Source organism: Rhinoderma darwinii (genome assembly GCF_050947455.1).
Source record: "Rhinoderma darwinii isolate aRhiDar2 chromosome 5 unlocalized genomic scaffold, aRhiDar2.hap1 SUPER_5_unloc_34, whole genome shotgun sequence".
NCBI lineage: Eukaryota > Metazoa > Chordata > Amphibia > Anura > Rhinodermatidae > Rhinoderma > Rhinoderma darwinii.
Genome location: NW_027461792.1, coordinates 581,499 through 594,770, shown reverse-complemented (window position 1 = coordinate 594,770; position 13,272 = coordinate 581,499). Strand labels below are relative to the sequence as shown.

General features: G+C 43.3%; 3 non-coding genes across 3 annotated transcripts; all 3 read left to right on the top strand.

Moving 5' to 3' along the window:
- Positions 1-188, top strand: LOC142690595 (U2 spliceosomal RNA). The gene has a single exon (XR_012859336.1). It is a non-coding gene; the product is annotated as a U2 spliceosomal RNA (small nuclear RNA).
- A 1,285-nt stretch (positions 189-1,473) lies between these two features.
- LOC142690519 (U2 spliceosomal RNA) lies at positions 1,474-1,664 on the top strand. The gene has a single exon (XR_012859285.1). It is a non-coding gene; the product is annotated as a U2 spliceosomal RNA (small nuclear RNA).
- Positions 1,665-7,903: 6,239 nt separating this feature from the next.
- Positions 7,904-8,088, top strand: LOC142690589 (U2 spliceosomal RNA). Its single transcript, XR_012859333.1, has one exon. It is a non-coding gene; the product is annotated as a U2 spliceosomal RNA (small nuclear RNA).
- The last annotated feature ends 5,184 nt before the right edge of the window (positions 8,089-13,272 follow it).

Sequence of the window (13,272 nt, the reverse complement as noted above, 5' to 3'; positions counted from 1 at the left end):
ACCCCTGAAAAGGGGTAGCCAACTTAAAAAAAAAATCTGTTCTTATCAGTTTAATATCTGATACGTCCCCTATCTGGGGACCATATATTAAATGGATTTTTAGAACAGGGAGATGGAAATAGAGCTTGCTCTGTCCACTCCACGCATTGACCTGGTATTGCAGTATTTCCAGGACCGGTGCACCCTTCCCTTATGTGTTGACTAAAATCAGATTCCAAAAGTGCTATTTGTGTTTGCTATTGTTTTTGTCTTTCTGATGGGATCTCCCCTTTTAATCCCATTATTTCAACACCTGTTGGACAATGCATTTGTACAGTCATGTGTGATAATGAGCTCATTTATTAAATGCAATTAATTAATACATTGCCACCTCTTGTTGTGTGTGTGTGTGTGTGTCTTCTGTGTTTCTGTGTTTCCGGCATTTCACATTGGAACAGCTCATTCACCTTCCTTGTCTTCTCTCCGCCCTCCCTCCCTCCTAGGTAAGTTAAAGAGCTGCACCTGAGCCAGCCACTGATTGATGCAGCACCACAGTCAAATAGTGGAGTGGAGTGGAGTAGGGGAACAGCAAACAGCCATTAAAGCAGCCAGCCGCCTACCCGCCACAATGGACCTACCTGTGTACACTAGATGGATGTGATGGAATGTACTGTCGTCCCTACATTTCAAGAAGAAGTAAGAATTGCAGTTGCAACAAACCCTTGCTTGCCTACAAAGAGAGCAGCAATTTGGATTTGTTACTATGTTACCTAGAAGAATAACAAACTGTGCAAGGATGGAGGTTGTAGGAGCAAGGAGAAGTTGTCTGTAAAGTTGGTGGATGCTTATTTTCCATTTTGCAGTCCCTTGTCTCCCTCTTGTGGCCTCCTGGAGGCAAATAAATGTGCAAAAAAAAGACAGCCTGGCGGCCGGCTGTTGCAGTGTTGCCCTCTCAGGCAACACTGAGTGACTGACTGAGCCTCACCGTCTTATATAAAGTTCAGACGGAACTTTGCACGTGTCATAGTGGAGCCCTCAGGATTCCAGAGCCAGCTTTCTGACATCATAATGGGGCCTGCCTCAGAGATAGATAAAAGCCTGGGCCCAGGCAGTGTTGGTCAGTGCTGCTCAGCAGGCAGCACTGGACTGGACTGGATTACAGCTGATACAAGGTGTGAAGGAACAAGGGGTGGCTGTGGGCATGCACTTGCTGCCGCTGCCAGTGTTTATCTGCATGGCAGGAGGGCATTTGGGCGTTGCCAGGAAGGCGTTTTTATGTAGATTCCTCCTCTTTCAGCACTGCATTGTGGTGCAAGCAAAAGAAGCAAATCCTGTGTAGCTTCCTCTCCGGCCTTTATTCACCTCCCGCTTAGTAGCTGTAAATGTGTGTGAGCCTGCAGGGCCCCATGGAATTGCCTAGGAGTAGGCTGAATCGCTGCAAGGGGTGAACAGCAGTATGGGACAGGCTCGGTCAACGGCCGGCCCATTCGGGTTATCGCTTCTCGGCCTTTTGGCTAAGATCAAGTGTAGTATCTGTTCTTATCAGTTTAATATCTGATACGTCCCCTATCTGGGGACCATATATTAAATGGATTTTTAGAACAGGGAGATGGAAATAGAGCTTGCTCTGTCCACTCCACGCATTGACCTGGTATTGCAGTATTTCCAGGACCGGTGCACCCTTCCCTTATGTGTTGACTAAAATCAGATTCCAAAAGTGCTATTTGTGTTTGCTATTGTTTTTGTCTTTCTGATGGGATCTCCCCTTTTAATCCCATTATTTCAACACCTGTTGGACAATGCATTTGTACAGTCATGTGTGATAATGAGCTCATTTATTAAATGCAATTAATTAATACATTGCCACCTCTTGTTGTGTGTGTGTGTGTGTGTGTCTTCTGTGTTTCTGTGTTTCCGGCATTTCACATTGGAACAGCTCATTCACCTTCCTTGTCTTCTCTCCGCCCTCCCTCCCTCCTAGGTAAGTTAAAGAGCTGCACCTGAGCCAGCCACTGATTGATGCAGCACCACAGTCAAATAGTGGAGTGGAGTGGAGTAGGGGAACAGCAAACAGCCATTAAAGCAGCCAGCCGCCTACCCGCCACAATGGACCTACCTGTGTACACTAGATGGATGTGATGGAATGTACTGTCGTCCCTACATTTCAAGAAGAAGTAAGAATTGCAGTTGCAACAAACCCTTGCTTGCCTACAAAGAGAGCAGCAATTTGGATTTGTTACTATGTTACCTAGAAGAATAACAAACTGTGCAAGGATGGAGGTTGTAGGAGCAAGGAGAAGTTGTCTGTAAAGTTGGTGGATGCTTATTTTCCATTTTGCAGTCCCTTGTCTCCCTCTTGTGGCCTCCTGGAGGCAAATAAATGTGCAAAAAAAAGACAGCCTGGCGGCCGGCTGTTGCAGTGTTGCCCTCTCAGGCAACACTGAGTGACTGACTGAGCCTCACCGTCTTATATAAAGTTCAGACGGAACTTTGCACGTGTCATAGTGGAGCCCTCAGGATTCCAGAGCCAGCTTTCTGACATCATAATGGGGCCTGCCTCAGAGATAGATAAAAGCCTGGGCCCAGGCAGTGTTGGTCAGTGCTGCTCAGCAGGCAGCACTGGACTGGACTGGATTACAGCTGATACAAGGTGTGAAGGAACAAGGGGTGGCTGTGGGCATGCACTTGCTGCCGCTGCCAGTGTTTATCTGCATGGCAGGAGGGCATTTGGGCGTTGCCAGGAAGGCGTTTTTATGTAGATTCCTCCTCTTTCAGCACTGCATTGTGGTGCAAGCAAAAGAAGCAAATCCTGTGTAGCTTCCTCTCCGGCCTTTATTCACCTCCCGCTTAGTAGCTGTAAATGTGTGTGAGCCTGCAGGGCCCCATGGAATTGCCTAGGAGTAGGCTGAATCGCTGCAAGGGGTGAACAGCAGTATGGGACAGGCTCGGTCAACGGCCGGCCCATTCGGGTTATCGCTTCTCGGCCTTTTGGCTAAGCTCAAGTGGCTAACCAGAGGCGTCCAGTGCTGAACTCTCGGCCCTGCAGCATCGCCCTTTGGGGCTTAAGCTGCTTGTTGCTATAGGGAGACAGCCAGTGGCAGGAAGGCGATCGACATGGGCGTTATTGTACGTCACGCTAAGGCCGGGGAAACCCGGGTCAAGTACGGCATTCGGATCGAAGTTGATGTTGGATCAGAGAAGACCCTGGACCTACGACACCTGGTGAACAACATCTTGTTTGGAATTCTGAAAGTGGAGCGGAAGAAAATCCTTTGTCTTCAGGAGCATAAGGTTGGTCATTTTACCTTGATATTGACGGATTTACCTGCCTGCCATACTTTCCATTACAATTTGATGCAAAATGTGAACAATCCTGAGCTTGGAGGACTTACTTTTATCCTGCTGTATGATGAAGGAGAAGTCTTCCTGGTTGTTTTTCTCTACAATGCACATGTACCTTTGCAAGATATCACGGCATTCCTGTCTAGACATTGTGCATATGTTAAGTTTGAGAATAAAATCTTGAACACTGAAATGATCTGGAATGGGAAATACAAATTTCGGGTCCGGTTTCGGCAAGATATTGAGGAACCAGGAGGCTTCCATTTCCCTCCATCGAACTTCTCCATTGGAAGAGACAGGGGATATCTGTTTTTTCCCAGGTGTCCTCCCTTCTGCAGGAATTGTAAAGTTTTTGGCCACACAAGGGAAGGATGTCAAAATTCAGGGAAGTGTTCCAGATGTAACCAGGAGGGTCACAAAGCAAAAGAATGTGTCAACCGCATTGTTTGTAATCTCTGCGAGGTGGAAGGGCATACATTCAAAGACTGCCCTCTGCGGAAGAAGTCATATGCAGAGGCAGCCAGGAGCCAAGTGGCTGAGATGATAGCGAGAACTGGACGGTTGGGCGAGGAGGTACCCGCTGACTATCTGGCTTCTTTAAGCACATCTCCAGTAGAAGTACGTGTGGAGGAAGGGGCAGGCATGGAGGTAGCCCCGGTCGAGGAGGATCTTCCTCACCCATCCGATGCCCAGACTGGGCTACAGGGTGAGGGAGAAATTGAGGGCGACGTCCCCGTGACTCCTCCTGTTTCTTGGAGTCTGGATGAAGTGTTTCTGGAAGGAGTTGGAGGTCAAGGGGATTTTACCACTGTAGGCACCCGACCTGCAGACGAAATTCTGGATATGGGGGCTAAGAGAGCCAGGCTGGCCGCGTCACCCCCTGTAACCCCTGGAAGGGAGGAGGAATACCCCTCATCAGTGATTTCGTTTGATGAGCCTTTTCTAGAAGATCAAGGGACCAGTTTCTTCACATTAGGTTGCCAGCCTCCAGAAGGCAAAGGCTGAAGTGCAAATGGACAACCTGCGGTTATCTGGCTATGAAAATTAAAATATGGCATCCAAACCTACATTTGATGTCGTATCCTTAAATGTACGACTGATTCAATCTAAGCCCAGGAGGGCTGCAGTTCTGGATTTTTTAAAAAATTTAGGAGCTGATGTATATTGTTTGCAAGAATGCGGTATTAGGGAACCTGTGCCAGAACAGGAATGGCCATATGGCCAATGTATATGGTCTGGTTCTTCTATAAATAAAAATGATGGGGTAGGAATATTGCTAGGGAATAGGAATTTAAAATTAGAAAGTTATATTGTGGTGGAAGTGGGGAGGTGTATTTTGGCAGAGATAAATGTCAGAGGGTGGAGGGTAAGGGTAATTAATATATATGGAGCAACAAAAAAAGAAGAGAGGTTAGAGCTCCTAGAGAAGTTGTCCTTTTTTTTGCCAGGGAGAATTCCTACGATTTGGGTTGGGGACTTTAACTGTGTGACGGAAGGGGAAAAAATGGATGTATCTGGTAAAAAGTTGTACCAATTAATCAAAGATTTTTCTTTTATAGATGCTGCTGAGGTTCATTTGGGAAAGCCACCACCCGACACTTATAGGTCTGATAGAGGAGGGGTAACATCAAGGATAGATCGGGTGCTTTTCTCAAAAAATGTGGGGTGCATGAGTTTGCGGCAGCGCGATGTGACCTTTTCTGACCATGTGTGTATGTGTGCAACTTTTGAAGGGGATGTTCGTTTAGTGCGTGGTGCAGGGGTATGGAAGTTAAATGTAAGTTTATTAGAGGATGAAAGAATTGTGAAGGCTTTTATATATGCGTATAAAGGATGGAAATCGCGGCAGGAATCTTTTGGGAATGTGTTGGAGTGGTGGGATTGGATGAAGAATGAATGTAAAAGATTCTTTAAAAAATGGGGCTATAAAAAAGCAGCTATGCTAAGAAACCAATATAATGAGTTGAATGTTAGAATAGAATGGTTGAGAAAACTTGGCGAGCTTGGTGTGGATGTCAGTGATTTGATGAGGGACGCAAGGAATGAAAGTAGGCTTTTATTAGAGGAAAAAGGGAAAAAAATTATATATAGATCAAAAGTTGAAAACTTAGACAAAGATGAAAAATGTACAAGATTTTTTTTCAAAAAAATATGTGGTAAAAAGGATGATATGGATGAATTATTGAATGATAGGGGTGAGTGTGTTTCTGGAAAGGATGTGATGAGTGAAGTTGAAGGTTTTTATACCCAGTTGTATGGAGAGAAGTGGTATGATAAGGATTTGATGAATGAGGTTTTGAATGGGTTGGAAAATAAACTTGGAGAGGAAGATTGTGAGTCTCTGTGTGGTGATATTACCATGGATGAAGTGAGAAATGTGGTGATGAGTGCAAGTAAAAATAAAACACCTGGGAAGGATGGGATCCCAATTGAATTATATGTGAGGATGTGGGATATAATTGGTGGGGATTTGCTTGAGGTATGTCAGTATATGTGGAAGCATGGTGTGTTGAGCAAATCTATGAAAGAAGGTGTGGTTGTGCTGATATATAAAAAAGGTGAGAAGAAAAATTTGGCAAATTGGAGGCCAATTACTTTGTTGGATTCTGACTATAAGTGTTTTAGTAAAGTATTGGCCAATAGGATGCGTGAGGTTGTTGCTGAAGTGGTGAATGAAGATCAAGTGTGTGCAGTGCCTGGTAGAAGTATGACTGATAATTTGTTGTTACTAAGGGATATGATTGGGGACTGTATGGATAGAAAGCAGAAATGTATGGTCCTATCTGTGGATTTTGAAAAGGCATTTGATAGGGTGTCGCATGAGTTTATGTTTAGTGTGCTGTGTAAAATGGGTTTTCCGAGAAAGTTTGTGTATGCAGTGAAAGGTTTGTATGGGAACGTAACAAGTGAGTTTCTCGTAAATGGGTTTCTGAGTGGAAAAGTGGGGATAAGGTCAGGTGTCAGGCAGGGTTGTCCTATGTCCCCTGTCCTGTTCATTAGTGTGATTGAAGTGTTGTTGTGTATGGTTAGAAGGGAAAAATTTATGAGGGGGTTATTAATTCCTGGGAGTAATGGTAAGTTTCTGAAAGTATTGGGTTATATGGACGATGTGGTGATTGTTAGTGAAAGAGAGGCGGAGATAAATAGAGCGAGATTGTTGTTGAGGTTGTTTTGTAGTGCGTCTGCGTTTAAAGTGAATTGGGGTAAATGTAGCTTTAAGTGTTTTGGTGATAGGAGTGTGAGAATGGATGGGGTTAATTGTGAGATGGGTGCTATTAAAATATTGGGTGTGCAATTTAATGAGGATTTGAGAGGGAATGAAAGTTGGGATGAATGTGGTATGAGAATAGAACGAAAACTGAACTTTTGGAGACTGAGAAGTTTGACACTGACGGGAAAAATTTTGATAGTTAAATCTGTTGTGTTACCAATTTTACTTTTTTGTGCAGTTGTTTTCCCTTTTGCTACTCACAAAATTAAGAAGACGGAAAAGATGATTTTTACATTTTTTTGGGGGAGTAGAATGGAAAAATTGAAGAGAGAGTATGTGTATAAGATGTGTGTGAATGGTGGTTTGGATTTTCCAAATGTTGAGGTATTTTTGGCTTTGAATTATATCAAAGTGGTGTCTGTGTTAGTGCAGAGGAATAATAAGACTGGTTTCATGATTAGATACTTGGCTGGTTGGATGTTGTATGGTCTGAATTGGGTAAAGAGAGATGCAAGTGTGCCTGTGGCTTTCAAGTGTCCAGTGTGGTATATGAGGATTGAGGTTTTTGTGAGGAAAAATGACTTGCTTGCTGTGCCAATGAGTGAGTTTAAAAATAAGAATGCGGTGATGAAGAGAATACGTGCGAATGAAATTCCATGTGAAATTGCAGGTTTGAGGTCTAATGAAGTGCAGAGTGTATGGAGTAAATTGAAGGTGAGTGGTATGTCAAACAGACAGCGTGATATTGTATGGATGTCGCTGCATAATATCCTACCTGTTAGGCAAGTGCAGAAAAGAAGGGATCTTATTAGGTCTGAGGTTTGCCCGAGGAATGGATGTGGAGCAAGTGAGAGTGTGAGACATATGTTGTGGGATTGTGACTATTCGTATGAAGTATGGAAAAGGGTGGGTGGTTTGTGTAAAGAACTAGCGGGGGTAAAATTTGTTAATTGGAAAGTAGCAATGTTTGGAATGGGTGCAAGTAGTCGTATGAAAGATAGAATTATGTGGTTAATTAGTTAATTATGGCATGTGTGATGGAAAGTTTGTGGGATGTGAGAAACTTGTTAGTGTTTAAAAGGAAATTAGTGCCTGTAAATGAGTGTATTAGGATGATTTTGTCTAGACTTTACGTCATGTATTTGTGGGATAGACAGCGTGGTGGTGGCCTAGATTCAGAGGGGATATGGAAGTTCAAAAAATGGAAATTCCTGATACGATGTAGGTAATATTGTTCTGTTTTTTTTTGTGATTGTTTATGTAAATTGAAGAAAAAATAAAGAACAAACCAGAATGATGATAAGTTTGAAGCAACGTGGATTTGATTTTCAAGTTTTGAGAAACATTATAAGTTGCTTATAACTAACTGAAATGGTTTTAAAAAAAAAAAAAAATAAAAAAAATCTGTTCTTATCAGTTTAATATCTGATACGTCCCCTATCTGGGGACCATATATTAAATGGATTTTTAGAACAGGGAGATGGAAATAGAGCTTGCTCTGTCCACTCCACGCATTGACCTGGTATTGCAGTATTTCCAGGACCGGTGCACCCTTCCCTTATGTGTTGACTAAAATCAGATTCCAAAAGTGCTATTTGTGTTTGCTATTGTTTTTGTCTTTCTGATGGGATCTCCCCTTTTAATCCCATTATTTCAACACCTGTTGGACAATGCATTTGTACAGTCATGTGTGATAATGAGCTCATTTATTAAATGCAATTAATTAATACATTGCCACCTCTTGTTGTGTGTGTGTGTGTGTGTCTTCTGTGTTTCTGTGTTTCCGGCATTTCACATTGGAACAGCTCATTCACCTTCCTTGTCTTCTCTCCGCCCTCCCTCCCTCCTAGGTAAGTTAAAGAGCTGCACCTGAGCCAGCCACTGATTGATGCAGCACCACAGTCAAATAGTGGAGTGGAGTGGAGTAGGGGAACAGCAAACAGCCATTAAAGCAGCCAGCCGCCTACCCGCCACAATGGACCTACCTGTGTACACTAGATGGATGTGATGGAATGTACTGTCGTCCCTACATTTCAAGAAGAAGTAAGAATTGCAGTTGCAACAAACCCTTGCTTGCCTACAAAGAGAGCAGCAATTTGGATTTGTTACTATGTTACCTAGAAGAATAACAAACTGTGCAAGGATGGAGGTTGTAGGAGCAAGGAGAAGTTGTCTGTAAAGTTGGTGGATGCTTATTTTCCATTTTGCAGTCCCTTGTCTCCCTCTTGTGGCCTCCTGGAGGCAAATAAATGTGCAAAAAAAAGACAGCCTGGCGGCCGGCTGTTGCAGTGTTGCCCTCTCAGGCAACACTGAGTGACTGACTGAGCCTCACCGTCTTATATAAAGTTCAGACGGAACTTTGCACGTGTCATAGTGGAGCCCTCAGGATTCCAGAGCCAGCTTTCTGACATCATAATGGGGCCTGCCTCAGAGATAGATAAAAGCCTGGGCCCAGGCAGTGTTGGTCAGTGCTGCTCAGCAGGCAGCACTGGACTGGACTGGATTACAGCTGATACAAGGTGTGAAGGAACAAGGGGTGGCTGTGGGCATGCACTTGCTGCCGCTGCCAGTGTTTATCTGCATGGCAGGAGGGCATTTGGGCGTTGCCAGGAAGGCGTTTTTATGTAGATTCCTCCTCTTTCAGCACTGCATTGTGGTGCAAGCAAAAGAAGCAAATCCTGTGTAGCTTCCTCTCCGGCCTTTATTCACCTCCCGCTTAGTAGCTGTAAATGTGTGTGAGCCTGCAGGGCCCCATGGAATTGCCTAGGAGTAGGCTGAATCGCTGCAAGGGGTGAACAGCAGTATGGGACAGGCTCGGTCAACGGCCGGCCCATTCGGGTTATCGCTTCTCGGCCTTTTGGCTCAGATCAGGTTTATTGCCTGGTCTGGGCCGGGGGTTCGGTCTTTCGTGGAGTCCTATCCGACGTTTTTGGGAGCGATCATCGTGCCGTTGGGCATTCCATTTCAAGATGGCAGCTGTGCGTAACACTATCCGTTTCGTGGTGAATGAGCAGAGGAGAGACGAAGTTGATACTGGACATATCATTGAGAACATCCTTCTGGACCTGGCTGGAGTTAAGTTGGTAGAGGTATTCTGTATCCAAGCTTTCAGCAATATTGCTACATATGATGTATCCTTTTTTGAGGCCGCCTACTGTTTAAACGTTTTTCAGTTGCTAAAGGAAAAACACATGCATGAGGCATTAACATCCATTGAAGTGCAACCTCTTTTTTCTACAGTGGAGAAATGTATAACAATTCATATGTATAACCCATTTTTGGATAGAAGGCTGGTCAGGGCTTTTTTAGCTCATTACTGTACCCATGTTAGAGGTGGTGTGGAGCAGAAGAACCTATGGGGAGTCTTTAATGGTGATATCAAGTACTGGGTCAGGCTGAAACCTGACTCCAGCTGTATTGGAGGAGTGATGAATCCTCCTGCTAATTTTTCCATTGGTGGGAATAAGGGATATCTGTACTACCAAGATATGCCATGCTTTTGTAGATCATGTTTTTCCTACGGGCATACCAAAGATGCATGCAAAGGCAAAGTTTGCAGAAATTGCAAGGAAACAGGACATGAGGCTAGTGCATGTATTTCCCCATCCAGGTGTGATATTTGTGGTTTGCCTGGTCATACCTGTAGGAAATGTCCAAAGGTGTTTCCTTTCTTAGGACAAGAGAGAAGAACATGGGGCAGACAGGTGAGAACAACAAGTTCCCTTGCTGCCTCTTCTGAGGTAATTTCAGAGCCAGCTGGCAATGTTTCTGTGGCTGCTTCTCAGGACCCTGGGAAAGCTGGATTAGGAGAGGTTCTAACCTCACATACTGACAGCATGGAGTTGGGTGTGGTCCCTCCTGCAGAGCCAACTGTTGATGAGACACCTGGGGTTATACCTATGGAAGGTAAAGACACAGCGCCACCTAGTGGGTGTGCATACCCTGATAACGGTGCAAGTATGCAAATTTTGTCCTTTTCTAGCCCAGAGTCAAAAATGGACGATTCAGCAAAAGTGGAGTGGTCAATATCGGAGGAGGACGAGAAGGAGGCCAGGATGCCTAGTGCCACTAGTGCGGAAATCTTCCATAAAGTTGTCTCAAAAAGGGGGAAGTCTGGAAAGGCGGTGAAGAGACTTAAGATAGGCTTATTGGAAGATTCTGCTCATGCAAATCCTTTTTCTTTGCTGGATAGTGACTCCAGTTCTAGCCCTAAGTCATCTGAGGTGGCCTCAGAAGTACCCAGCTCTCCTGGGGAAGGTTTCCTCAGTGAAGTCAATGTGGCAAATTTGGAAAGAGCGATGTATTTCCCTGGGACGTGATATGTTCTGGTTTTTTCCATGGCTTTCCATTGCACTAACAATACTATGCCCGCATGTCTTTGAGATTAAAAATTGTCTCACAAAATGTACGGGTGTTCTCCTCTGCTCACAAGCGTGCTGCAGTCCTGGACTTTTTGGCCTCTAAGGGCAGTGACATTGTTTGCGTACAAGAATGTGGTTTGTCAAAAATGCCTAGGAAAGAAGAATGGAAGTTTGGGGAAGCAATTTGGTCTTTTTCTTCCACAAATAGGAATGATGGAATTGGTATTCTTTTTAAAAATAATGAGTTTGTCATCAAACAGACTCAAATTATACAGGAAGGAAGATGTGTCTGTGTGTTACTATCCTATAAGGGGTGGCAGTTTAGGCTAATTAATATCTATGGCCATGCTGTGAAAACTGATAGGTTGGCACTTTTTGATTCTTTAAAATTTTTTCTTCATGGTAAAGTTCCTGTAATTATTGTTGGTGACATTAACTGTATCCTGGAGAAGCAGGCCCGAGCTGGGTCCACAGAGTCTAATGTGGATGTCACTGGAGTTTTGTGGAATAAAATTTTGCAGGACTTTGCTTTGCAGGACGCTGTCACCAGGAAACCAGGTCCATTTACTTACCATGCCGATGACGGAAGAACAGATTCTCGTCTGGACTTTTTCTTTTTTTCTATTTCAGCAATGAAATGTGTAGATTATGCGCAGGAGAGAGTGTGGTTTTCAGATCACGAGTGTTTGTTGGGGGTTTTTGTTATAAATAATTTCTTTTATGGTAGAGGGGTATGGAAGATGAATGTTAGTTTTCTGAGTGATGAAAGGGTGAAAACTAGGTTTGGGAAAAAATATGGGTTTTGGGTTAGGAAGAAAAGTTCTTTCTCTAATGTGTGTGAATGGTGGGTATGGGTGAAAAAAAAGATTGGTGGTTTCTTTAGACAGATAGGGTATAGAAGAGCGAGAAGGAAAAGATTAGAATATTCACGCTTTAATATGCGGATGACGTTCCTTCAACAATGTAAAAATTTGGGTATGGATGTAAGACACGATTTGGAAAAAACAAAAAAAGATATTAAGGAGTGGTTCCGAGAGAAAGGGAAAGAAATAATATTTAGATCTAAGGTGGAGGTTAGAGATAATCACGAGAAGTGCACTAGATTTTTCTTTAAAAAAATGTGTGGTGGGAAAAGTGGAATGAATGTGTTATTGGATAAGGATGATAAAGAGGTGTTTGGTAAGGATGTGATTGATGTGGTGTCTGATTTTTATAAACAACTGTATGATTTGAAGAAGTGTGATCTGGGTGATGATGAGGAGTTTTTGGATATTGTGGGTAATTTTGTTCCTGAAAGTGAATATGAGTCTTTGCTTGGTGAGATTATGGATGGTGAAGTAAAGGATGTGGTGGGAAGTATGGCTAAAAATAAGTCTCCAGGGATCGATGGAATACCAGCTGAGTTCTATGGGAAATATTGGGATATAATTGGGAAGGATGTTATAGATGTTATGAGAGTGTTGTTTTCTGGGATGAATATGTGTGATGTGATGAAGAAGGGTATGGTAGTTTTGTTGCATAAAAAAGGAGATAAGAGACGGTTAGAAAACTGGCGACCAATTACTTTGCTTAATACGGATTATAAAATTTTTGCCAAGCTGATTGCGAATCGTATGAGGAATGTTATTGGGTGTGTGATTGATGAGGATCAGGTATGTGCGGTACCGAAAAGGAAATTGCATGAGAATGTGGCGTTGGTGCGGGACATGCTTGAGGATTGTAAGGGTCGGAATAAGAAGGTGATTGTGTGTGCGTTAGATTTTGAGAAAGCGTTTGATCGTGTGGCGCATGTGTTTTTGTTCAAAGTGTTAGAGAGAATGGGTTTTCCGGTTCAGTTTGTGAGTTTGTTGAAGAAATTATACGCGAATGCAAAGAGTTGTGTGCAGGTGAATGGGTTTTTTTCAGAATCATTTAGTATTATGTCTGGTGTGCGACAGGGTTGTCCGTTGTCTCCCATCCTTTTTATTTGTGCGATTGAACCATTGTTGCAAATGATTAGAAATGATAAGGTTGTGAAAGGTTTGGTGGTGCCCGGGTGTGATGGAAAGCGTGTGAAAGCTTTGGGATATATGGATGATATTTGTGTATTGTGTGATTCAGTGTATGATATGTCCAGAGTGAAGTTGATTGTAAATATGTTTTGTATTGCGTCTGCTTTTAAAATAAATTGGGGTAAGAGCAAATTTAAATTTTTCTTCAGTAATGAACGGGTGAGTGATCCTGATATGGAACAGGTGAATGGTGTGAAAATTTTGGGTATTGTGTTTGATGATGAGTTGAAAGGGAGAGAAAGTTGGGATGAGTTAGGTGGTAGGATTGTGAGAAAGTTGGAAATGTGGAGAATGAGGGATCTTTCTTTTTCGGGGAAGGTTTTAATTG